Below are 12833 nucleotides of genomic sequence, written 5' to 3'. Positions count from 1 at the left end.
ACTGGAAGCCAGTGTAGCGATTTCAAAACCGGTGTAATGTGGTCCAGCTTCCTTGTATTTGTGAGGACTCTGGCTGCAGCATTCTGTACTAGCTGCAGCTTCCTGACTGATTTTTTATCAAGACCTGTAAATATACCGTTGCAGTAGTCCAATCTGCTGAAAATGAATGCATGCATAAGTTTTTCCATGTCTTCTTGAGTCAGAAGCCCCTTAATTCTGGTTATATTTTTTAGGTGGTAATAAGCGGATTTAGTGACGGACTTTAGATGGCTATCAAATTTTAGGTCTGAGTCAATAATTACGCCAAGGTTTCTGACTTGATTTGTAGCTGTAAGTGACATTGTGCTAAGTTGGCTGCTTATCTTTGACCTTTCCTTTTTTGGCCCAAAAATGATCACCTCTGTCTTCTCTACATTTAACTGGAGAAAATTCTGGCACATCCATTCATTGATTTGACGAATGCATTTACTCAGGGAGACTAAGGGACTATAATCATGTGGGGACACAGAAATGTACAGTTGTGTGTCATCTGCATAGGCGTGATAGGAGATGTCATACTGTTCCATTATCTGAGCTAACGGAAGCATATAGATGTTAAATAAGAGTGGTCCAAGAATTGACCCTTGAGGGACTCCACACGTGAATTTGGTTCGTTCTGACTGATAGTTTCCAATTGACACAAAGAAATCTCTATCATGTAAATAGGATGTGAACCACTGAAGAATAGTGTCAGTAAGCCCTACCCACTGTTCCAATCTGCTGAGTAGTATGTTGTGATCAACCGTGTCAAATGCGGCGCTGAGATCCAATAGTAGCAGAACAGATGATTTGCCTGCATCGGTATTCCGACGAATATCATTTAGGACTTTGATAAGCACGGTCTCGGTGCTGTGTTGTGGCCGAAATCCAGACTGAAATGTGTTAAAAAGATTGTTTTGCCTCATAAAAGTCTGGATCTGTTCAAACACAACCCTTTCGATAATTTTCCCCAGGAATGTCAGATTTGATATTGGCCTGTAATTACTAATGGTTGAGGCATCCAGATTAGGTTTTTTTAGGAGAGGTTTTATTACTGCAGTTTTTAAAGTCTGAGGAAACTCTCCTGTTTGGAGGGAAGTATTTATAATCTGAAGTATGTCTGGGGCTATGCAATGAAAAACAGTTTTGAAAAAGTTTGAAGGAAGGATGTCAAGGCAGCATGTTGTGGGCTTTAATTTCGACACAATTTCTGTTAAAGTGGCATAGTCCAGGAGGCTAAACTGTCTAAGATTGACGTGGGGGACATTTTGGGAGGCGTTTAGTGTAACATTTGTTGATCCGGAGTTGCACACAGTCTGTCTAATCTTTAGTACTTTGTGCGTAAAGAATGCTGCGAAATTATTACAGGACACCTCAGATGCCAATTCCTGAGGTATTGATGCTTGTGGGTTTGTCAGTTTGTCAACAACAGAAAATAGTGTGCGAGTATTGTTGGTGTTTCTACTAATGATCTCTGAAAAATATGATTGTCTAGCATTTTTCAGTTCCTGGTTGTATTTGCGAAGACTCTCTTTGTAGATATCATAAAAAACTAGGAGTTTGTTTTTTTCGCCATCTGCGTTCTGCTCGTTTACAAACTTGCTTTTGTTTTATAGCTAGTATGGCATTTCTCCAGGGTGACCTCTTCTTTCTTGACAAAGTTTTTGTCTTAATCGGGGCAATAGTGTCCATTACAGTCATCACACTGGAACTGAAACTATTTACAAGTTCTTCCACTGGAGCCATTGTAGGGGTTAATGATGAGGCATAGGCCTGTGTGAATAACGCACATGTGTTATCACTTATGTAACGCTTCCTAATCACCTCTGTTTCCCTTTTCAGAGGATGGACAGGGGTGGTCATTTTAAACATAATGCAGTAGTGATCAGACAGAGCAACATCATTCACTGTGACCTCAGAGATGTTAAGACCCTTGGATATTATTAAGTCCAGTATGTGCCCTCTGTTATGTGTTGGAACTGTGACATGCCGAGATAAACCAAATGTATCCAAAATATTTAAAAGCTCTCTAGCACATCCTTCTTCAGGATTATCAACATGAATGTTAAAGTCACCCACTAAAACAACACAATCAAAGTCCATGCAGACGGAAGACAGTATTTTGGTAAGCTCATCAAAAAACATTGTGTTATACTTCGGTGGTCTGTAAATTGTTACCAAGGCAGCTCTGCAAGGGCTTTTTAGCTGAATGACAATATATTCAAAGGAATCAAACTGACCACATGAAATATTCGTGCATTGAAAACTGTCCCTGATCAGACTGGCAACCCCACCTCCTTTCTTATGGGTTCTTGGCGCACTAAAGAAGTTGAAGTTTGTGGGGGTTGCCTCAATCAGAACTGTCGAACTCTTATCTTGATCTAACCAAGTTTCTGTTAGGAACAACATGTCAAGGTTATGTTTGCTGATAAAATCATTAATTAAGAAAGATTTGCCAGCTAAAGATCTAATATTTAGCAGAGCCAATTGGAGATGCCAGACTGGATTCACTGGTGAGTTTTGGGAATGACATACTATGCTTAACAGGTTGGCAGAGTTGATTGAACGTTTTTTATTTCTCACCAGTCTAGCCCTTTTTTTGTTGTTTATCACCACTGGGATTGTTGAGCATACATACTGTACTCCATAAGGCCCCGGCTTTTGCTGGGACAGAACAGTCTTTGTAATGTCACAGCCTGGACCCGGTGCACATCATATTGGTGTCGCAAACATGGCGTCCTCCATAGAAGGATAATACCGTGTAGTTCCAGAGTTGTAGTGCTTTGGCTTTGCCCCGAGAGAATTCCAGGGGAGGCTGGTTGGTTTGTTGCCATCTTCCCCTGGCACCTGTCGGGTGTGACAGGTACAGGGTGGAAGCGAAGACATGAACTTGAGGAGATCAAGAGACTGGTTAACCTTGCTATCTAGATCCATGGAGTCCCAATCAGGTTGACTCATTATTCCATCCAAACTAAGTCGTCGGCGGGGTGGCTTCCGGGACTCTGGGGATTTAGGCCTTGATGAGGCCTTAGCCTGACTGAGTCGGCGGAGTGGTGGCGTCTTGGAGTGTGAGGATTTGGTGCTGGATGGGGCCTTATCCTGGAGTCGGCGGCGTGGTGGCGTCTTGGAGTGTGAGGATTTGGGGCTGGATGGTAATATAATATAATATAATATAATATAATATAATATAATATAATATAATAACCAAATAACCCTCTCTGGGTTCTTCACAGAAAAAAGCCAGGAAATAAATAATACTATTGAAAAAAAAATATATATATATATATATACACACAATATACAGTGATACCTCAGCTCACGAACGCTTAAGCTCACGAACTTTTCGCCTCAAGAACATTAAATTCGCGAGCATATAGTCTCTGCTGAAGAATTACTTTTCGGCGGACGAACCAAACCACGTGGTCGAACAGCGCCACGAGAAGCTGACGCACGCTCTCGGCGTCCCAGTTCGTCCCCTCCCTTTCGTTGAGTGCGGACGTGGTTTGTGTTTGATAGACATTTTAGACCATATTGAGTGTACTTTTGCTATTATGGGACCAAAAAAGAGTTACCTACAGTCCTTATGGAAGGTGACTCGTGTTACCAGTTCGCCCTCAACTGGTAATTGGCGGCGCTGTCAGCTTCCCACCGTAGTGAGAAGTGGACCGGCGAGTCACGTTGGCTCGTTGTCGTCGGTTGTCTTCGGTTCGCCCGATTTCCTCTCCAGAAAGGTGGCGGCGTGCATACAAACACCCAGAGGCGTCGGATGGCTTTTTGTGGGCACTTTTATTAACAACCAAAAGCATGTGGGGGACACAGCACTGGAGTCTACGCTAACTGCGCCCTTTTCCAACTCTCTACTTTCTCACTCTCTCTCACTCCACCACTTTCTTCCTCTCTATTGACAATGCCGGTCACAATAAAAGTAACAGCGGTCCCTTGGGGGTGCCGGTAACGCTCTCCTTCCAAACAGTAACTCCCTCCCTCCCTACTTTATTATACAGTACAGTTTATTTCTTTAATTACAATACAATAGCACATTTATTATACATAAAATAAGGTATATTTTTGTGTAGTTTTAAGGCTTATTTAGTAGAAAATTATGTTTTATGGGGACCTGGGAACGGATTATTCTCATTTTAATGGTTTCTTATGGGAAATAAATGTTCGGAAGACGAACTTTTCGCCTTACACACACTTTCTGGGAACCAATTATGTTCGTGAGCTGAGGTATCACTGTATATATTTTTTTTTTACAATTTTTTTTATCTATTTTTTTTGTTTTTTTGTTTTGTTCAGGGGGCTGGACCAAATGTGGCCCGTGGGCCGTAGTTTGAGTTAGTGCTTTGAATGAGACCAGGGCTTTCTCTTTTTTTTTTACACACAATAGCAGCCTTTCACACAGTGCAACATCTGAACTCCGGTGCAAAATCAGTAATAACGAGGGGTGGGTAAGCCTGTCGCAATATGCAATAATTCCATTTATCGCGCGATATATAAAAATGAAGGCGGTAACTTTTCCGCTGCGATTTATCGCCTCGGGTGCACGTGTGTGTGCGCGTGCGGCAGACGTGCTGTTAAAAGTTCGTTACCAACTGCGCAAAATGCATCTTCGTTCCAGGTCCGCCAAAAACTAGCGCCGGAGCCAATTGTTCCCATTATATCCTATTGTTCAACGTATACCGGCCGCGTCAGTGCTCCGGAGTGACTGTGGACCATCTATGGCGCGCCGGTGTTGTTGACGTGTGGGCGCTCCCGTCAGGAGTGACATTTCACGCGGGGCGGCTATTTTTCGGCACAACGCTGGATATTTACAATTAAGTCCGCCAAAACATTGTTACCGACTTGGCTGGTAGGAATAACCTCACTTTGACAACGAACAGCTGAATGAAATTACCGGTAAGAGCGCTGTGCTTCAAACTCGTCCTGTATATGAAAGCCCTCATATGCTGGTGTTGTGTAGTAATGAGCAGACGTGACTTCAGCGGCGCTTGCTAACTGTTTTAATGCGCGGTTGCGCGCACACACTAGATATCATGAAATGGCAAACTAGATGTGCTACTTCCCATGCCATTGGCTACGTGAGCCCAGAGTGATTATGGGACATGTAGTCCATATACTACATCGATTAATTCCAAACTGTCGTGACTGAATGGAAGTTAAGAAGGCCAAATCAATCCATACCAGTGACTATAGATAATGTTGCAAATATTGTTAATTCAGTACGTGACACAAATGGATTTGGACCATAAATAGGATGTCTTGCTCATGTAGTAAACCTAGCTACTAAGAGAGCTGTAGCAATCAACGGTGTGCCCTGCCTCACTTTACAAACAGTAAAGATTGTTCTCAGCACTTTTATACAATTTTTTTTTCATTTCAGTAAGAAGCAAGCACATAAATATTATGCACTAAAATGCATGTTTATATGATGGCAATTTAATTTTTGCTCGTTAGCAAAAAAAAATTAAAAAAATACAATTGTTATATTTTTTTTTACAGAGCATTAAATGTATTGAATCGGATCGAAAATCGTGTCCCTCGTATCAAAATTCGTACCGAACCATGACTTAACTGTATCATTGCATCCCTATGGAACACCATTGCAGAAGCTATGACGGGAAAAGTTTTTATTTTTCTAAATGCTGAAGTCGTTAAGTGCAATTTTTTTTTTTTTTTTTTTAAACACATTTTATTTATTCTGTGTTTGTGTGCGGTATCAATATTGTTGTTTTTTACTTAAGAGGTATGGTCTATTGTTTTTAGTTGTGATTTCTTAAAAAGTATATTTGAATTTAAGAGTAAATATCGCGTTTAAATGGGTGTACTTCATCTATTTATACTGTATTCGCACTGTGTTACTGTAAATTGGTTTAAAAAATTGGGGGGGGGGGGGGCGCAATAATATCGCATATCGCAATAATTTATGAGAATAATTATCGCACACTAAAATTTGTTATCGCGACAGGCCTAGGGGTGGGCCAAGGGGTGGGTCAGGAGGTGGGCCAAGGGGTAGAAATGAGATGGGCTCGGCTTGGGGGCGGATCCCAGGGTGTCCCAAAATGGGACACCCTTGGTAATATTAGGAGGTACCAAAACCCCTGGTAATTCTAGTGTTTAAAAAACGGTCAACGACGGAAAATATTCGGTTAACGCGACCCCTGGCTGCATGTTAACAAGGTGGTTCAGTCATTTGTTGTTTAAATGCACCTGGACTGCATATTTTGTCAGTCACTTGTGTAAAGCTGAAGTGAGAGTTTAGCCTTATTGCGTTATCAAACGGGTTTATTTCTTTGAAATGTTGCATTATTCTGTATTTTTTTGAAGTAAACATACGAGGAGAGCGGAGTTTATTCAACATGGCTAGCGCGAGACGGACTGTTGTCAATGACTCGTGTCATTTAAAACTGAATTTACCGCGGATTGGAACATATTCTCGGCTCTCCCGTTCGCCATCCGTGTTGTTGTAGATACGACTTTCGGCGCGCAAGAGTGACGTTGCTCGTGAAGAACACGTCACGCAAATAAACAAATCTGATTTGTCGATTGATTTTGTACCTACTCGAGAGGCTGTGTCCCAGACTTTTCTCTCAGTGTTTGAAAAATACAGGGAGAACAGTCTGGCTGTCCCAGGCAAACACTGAGTTGCCTTGACATTTTTCTGAGTAAGGCCAACGACGTCATGCTTCAAGAGAGACAATAGCTAATTAATATGCTCACTTGCCACCCTGTGGTCTGGGGTGTGAATTGCAACCTCTCAAAATGACAGATGGACTTCAGTTTTTTCCGTCACCGTTTTAAAAAAACGGTCAACGACGGAAAATATTCGGTTAACGCGACCCCTGGCTGCATGTTAACAAGGTGGTTCAGTCATTTGTTGTTTAAATGCACCTGGACTGCATATTTTGTCAGTCACTTGTGTAAAGCTGAAGTGAGAGTTTAGCCTTATTGCGTTATCAAACGGGTTTATTTCTTTGAAATGTTGCATTATTCTGTATTTTTTTGAAGTAAACATACGAGGAGAGCGGAGTTTATTCAACATGGCTAGCGCGAGACGGACTGTTGTCAATGACTCGTGTCATTTAAAACTGAATTTACCGCGGATTGGAACATATTCTCGGCTCTCCCGTTCGCCATCCGTGTTGTTGTAGATACGACTTTCGGCGCGCAAGAGTGACGTTGCTCGTGAAGAACACGTCACGCAAATAAACAAATCTGATTTGTCGATTGATTTTGTACCTACTCGAGAGGCTGTGTCCCAGACTTTTCTCTCAGTGTTTGAAAAATACAGGGAGAACAGTCTGGCTGTCCCAGGCAAACACTGAGTTGCCTTGACATTTTTCTGAGTAAGGCCAACGACGTCATGCTTCAAGAGAGACAATAGCTAATTAATATGCTCACTTGCCACCCTGTGGTCTGGGGTGTGAATTGCAACCTCTCAAAATGACAGATGGACTTCAGTTTTTTCCGTCACCGTTTTAAAAAAACGGTCAACGACGGAAAATATTCGGTTAACGCGACCCCTGGCTGCATGTTAACAAGGTGGTTCAGTCATTTGTTGTTTAAATGCACCTGGACTGCATATTTTCTCAGTCACTTGTGTAAAGCTGAAGTGAGAGTTTAGCCTTATTGCGTTATCAAACGGGTTCATTTCTTTGAAATGTTGCATTATTCTGTATTTTTTGGAAGTAAACATACGAGGAGAGCGGAGTTTATTCAACATGGCTAGCGCGAGACGGACTGTTGTCAATGACTCGTGTCATTTAAAACTGAATTTACCGCGGATTGGAACATATTCTCGGCTCTCCCGTTCGCCATCCGTGTTGTTGTAGCGACGACTTTCGGCGCGCAAGAGTGACGTTGCTCGTGAAGAACACGTCACGCAAATAAACAAATCTGATTTGTCGATTGATTTTGTACCTACTCGAGAGGCTGTGTCCCAGACTTTTCTCTCAGTGTTTGAAAAATACAGGGAGAAGTCTGGCTGTCCCAGGCAAACACTGAGTTGCCTTGACATTTTTCTGAGTAAGGCCAACGACGTCATGCATCAAGAGAGACAATAGCTAATTAATATGCTCACTTGCCACCCTGTGGTCTGGGGTGTGAATTGCAACCTCTCAAAATGACGGATGGACTTCAGTTTTTTTCCGTCACCGTTTTAAAAAAACGGTCAACGACGGAAAATATTCGGTTAACGCGACCCCTGGCTGCATATTAACAAGGTGGTTCAGTCATTTGTTGTTTAAATGCACCTGGACTGCATATTTTCTCAGTCACTTGTGTAAAGCTGAAGTGAGAGATTAGCCTTATTGCGTTTGGGTTTATTTCTTTGAAATGTTGCATTATTCTGTATTTTTTGGTATCATTTGTTTGATCATAACTGCATGTTAACAAGGTGGTTCAGTCATTTGTTGTATAAATGCACCTGGATTGCATATTTTGTCAGTCACTTGTGTAAAGCTGAAGTGAGAGTTTAGCCTTATTGCGTTATCAAACGGGTTTATTTCTTTGAAATGTTGCTTTAATCTATACATGGGCGATATGACGATATAAAACCGTCTCACGATCTTAAGTGCTGAAGGTACATATTTTTTAGGACATCGTTATACCGCGTTTTATTAACGTACTATAAAAACTTTAAAAGTTTACTAGTTTCTTTTGTTATTGACCTTAAGTATTTGATTATGTCATGAGTGTTACTATTGATATTTGTTTAATATATTGTAATTTTGCACAGTGCATTTCCGGTTTGTTGAAAATACTCTTTTTTGAGTAATTTAATGCTTACTACTATACAGCTGCTATATTTTTTTGTATTTGCACTGAATCAAACTCAGATTGGCTGCGTTGGTTGGCAAAAGCACATTCAAAAGTTTACTAGTTTTCTTGCATTGTGTTATTCACCCATATTCATAGTATTGCGTTTATAATAAATATCTTTCAAAATATCTTACTCAATGTTTTATTTTAAGTGTTTTAAAAACATCGTGATAATATCGAAACCGTGACATTGTCTTGGGAATACCGTGATATATATTTTTTCCCATATCGCCCAACCCTACTTTAATCTGTATTTTTTTGACCATTTGGTTGATCATTGCTGCATGTTAACATAGTGGTTCAGTCATTTGTTGTATAAATGCACCAGGACTGCATATTTTTATACAACAAATCGCACTTTACTCTGATTTTATGATTAATAATGTTGATGATAACCATCTGAAAGTCTTTTTTTTTTTTTTTTTGGATGTAAATCTCATGTTATGTGTATAATAAATGGTTATTAACGGATATTAATTTATATAGTAATATTATAATTGTACAATATTAACTATTAGTAATTATCAGGTATTACCTACTAGCAATGGAGATAAATTTTACCCAATTTCATTGAGTAAGTATCTGTTGAATATACACATAAATATTAGGTAATTTTACCCAATTTTATTGAGTAGGTATTTGTTGAATATATACATAAATGTTAGGTAAATTTCACCCAATTTCTTTAAGTATTTCATAGCTTTTTATTTCAATGACTTTATACTCAGTATATGGAATTAAATCTACCCAAAAAAAGTAGATGCAAATTGTTACCTCAACTTTATTGGGTAAATTCTATAGGTTAATTTTTACAGTGTACAATTTCAAAAACACTTCTTGCAAAGACTTTCATTCTTATTTGTTGTGCAACAAAAAGCTGCTGGGACAGATCAGCACTACATCAAAATATGGATGGTCAGAAAAGGAAGATGAAGAAAATCAGGGAGAAGAAAACAGGGATGAAAATGACTAAAGACTAAAGTGATGTTTGTTTGGTAAATTAGTATTGTTGTGAGGCTACTGTTTGGTTTAAATCATTTTAACCTCTTTTTGTTAAAGTTGGAAGAAGTAGTATTTAGAACATTATTTCAGATTATTTATTTGTGCAGTAAGAATGGAAACTACAGCTGTTTTGTTCAAGGACGATTCAGGAATACAGAAGAGACATTATTTTCTTATTATTTATACCATTTTTGTAAAAAAAAAAATATTGTTCTATAATTTTAGGAATAATAAAACTTGTTGAGTAACCTCTGAGAATTTGAATTTGCGTCTTTGTTTATGCAGCTATTATTCTGTTCCAAAACTGGATTTTCTATCCATACGGAGGAGGCATATTCCATCCATCCATTATCTTCCGCTTGTTCCGGGGTCGGGTCGCGGGGGCAGCAGCTTTAACAGGGAAGCCCAGACTTCCCTCTCCCCAGCCACTTCAACCAGCTCCTCCGGCGGGATCCCAAGGCGTTCCCAGGCCAGCCGAGAGACATAGTCTCTCCAGCGTGTCCTGGGTCGTCCCCGGGGCCTCCCGCCGGTGGGACATGCCCGGAACACCTCTGAGGAGGCATATTTAAATATATTAAAGCGATAAGACAACTTTGAGTGAACTTCGAGTAGAATTTAAGTATCTCGAGGCCGAGCCAAGTGTCCTCTTTTTTGGAAATCAAAATATGGTCACCCTGGTTTACACATACAGATAAAATGGTCTGATTTGAGCCCTCTATTTCGCTGGTGTTGTCTGTTCGTTTATTTTGTGGTGCGGGAGCTGAAGTACACCACCTCCCTTTGGACAGTGTGAAATTATCACGACTAGCATTTCCCCACAGCACATGATACTCAATCCAGGTATTTTTTAAATCACTGTTAAACGCCACACCATATGATAACTAATCAGGATCATCTTCAGGCTCACACAACACCACAAGATAATCACTCTCACTACATGATAATCAATCTGGATTAATTTTTATAATCTCTCTTAAACTCCACACCGCATGATAATCAATCAGGATCATCTTTTTGTTCACTCTGGAAACACCCAACACCACAAGATAATCACTCTCACGACATAATAATCAATCTGGAATAACTTTTATAATCTCTATTAAACTCCACACCACATTATAATCAACGATGATAATCTTTTTTTCCATTCTTGAAACACCCAACACCACAAGATAATCACTCTCTCTATATGATAATCAATCTGGATTAATTTTTATAATCTCTTTTAAACTCACACCACATGATAATCAGGATAATCTTTTTTCCACTCTTGGAGCACCCAACACCACAAGATAATCACTCTCACTACATGATAATCAATTTGGATTAATTTTATAATCTCTCTTAAACTCCACACCACATGCTAATCAATCAGGATAATCTTTTCTCCACTCTTGGAGCACCCAACACCACAAGATAAACACTCTCACCACATGATTATCAATCTGGATTAATTTTAAAAATCTCTTTTAAACTCCACACAACATGATAATCAATCAGGATCTTTTTTCCACTCTTGAAACAGCCAACACCACAAGATAATCACTCTCACTAAATGATCATCAATCTGGATAAACCTTTATAGTCTCTCTTAAACTCTACACCACATGACAATCAATCAGGATCAATCTTTTTTCTCACTCAAAACACCCAACACAACAAGCTAATCACTCTCACTGCATGATAATCAATCTGGATTAACTTTTATAATATCTCTTCAAGTCCACACCACATGATAATCATCAGGGTCATCTTTTTTCTCTCTCTTGAAACACACAACACCACAAGATAATCACTCTCACGACATAATAATCAATCTGGAATAACTTTTATAATCTCTCTTAAACTCCACACCACATTATAATCAATTATAATCATCTTTTTTTCCATTCTTGAAACACCCAACACCACAAGATAATCACTCTCACTACATGATAATCAATCTGGATAAACCTTTATAGTCTCTTAAACGCCACACCACATGATAATAAATCAGGATCTTTTTTCAACTCTTGAAACAACCAACACCACAAGATAATCACTTTCACCATATGATAATCAATCTGGATTAACTTTTTTAATCACTCCTAAACACCACACCACATGATAATCAATCTGGATTAACTTTTTTTAATCACTCTTAACACACCACTGATTTACCAATTGGGATGTATTTTTTTAAAATGAAATAATTCTAAACACAACCTGAACCACATGATGATCCTGAGGACCTCCCACTTTGACCTGAATGTTGGTAAATGAGAGTACACCGCTTAAATCTGATTTTTTGCAGATGTACAAATTGCTCAAATTGACAAAGAGTCATCATTGAATGCATCTCCTGACAAACGTGAGTCTTTTCCTTTGTTTTGTTTTACTGGCTATATTGCAAAACAATCTCATAAACTATGATTTGGTTTCTCTACAAAGCATGTTCTGTGACTGATCGGCGACCAGTCCAGGGTGCTGTCGGCCCTTCACCCGGAGTCAGCTGTGATAGATCCGAGCGATCCAAGAACCAAGGGAGGAGCAGGAAAAGGAAAAGGGAAAAGATGGATGCTGCCGAGGCGGAAGAACATAAAGTTGACATTTATATTCTCCAAACCCGAACTGAAGTGACGCCTTCAGACTTGTGTTGTTTTTGGCAGTCCTTTTAATTTTTGTCTTAGTCTTTTGGACGAAAATTCTTATAAAGGCCCAAGTACACCGCCTGCGTGATCGTTGCGGTTCCGGTCCGGTTCAGTGTTGCCTGCGTGCCACGCAGTCCGTCAAAAACAGGCAAATCATACCGGATGCTGCACGGCTGCGGTCCGCCAACTCCGTCCCCTCGTGAGCTCTCGCGTGATCGCGCGCGATGCCATTTAAATCAACGACAAACACACGGAGTCTGTAGTATGTACTCATCAGAGAAGCAGAGAGAGAGCACATTTTTTTCCTTGCATATTGATAATGTAACGTTTGCTAAGCGGAAGTTTGGCCGCGAAAACAACACA

At 39.9% G+C, this 12833-nt stretch overlaps 1 protein-coding gene across 1 annotated transcript in view; it reads left to right on the top strand.

Annotated features, from left to right (window-relative positions):
• The window catches only part of LOC130914970 (apoptosis-associated speck-like protein containing a CARD), a 71220-nt gene that overhangs the window by 51675 nt on the left and 6712 nt on the right, over window positions 1-12833 (top strand). The window lies entirely within an intron of this gene.

This window comes from Corythoichthys intestinalis, chromosome 4 (genome assembly GCF_030265065.1).
Source record: "Corythoichthys intestinalis isolate RoL2023-P3 chromosome 4, ASM3026506v1, whole genome shotgun sequence".
NCBI classification, from domain to species: domain Eukaryota; kingdom Metazoa; phylum Chordata; class Actinopteri; order Syngnathiformes; family Syngnathidae; genus Corythoichthys; species Corythoichthys intestinalis.
Note: the sequence above shows the minus strand (reverse complement) of the source record. Positions and strands in the feature narration are given on the sequence as shown.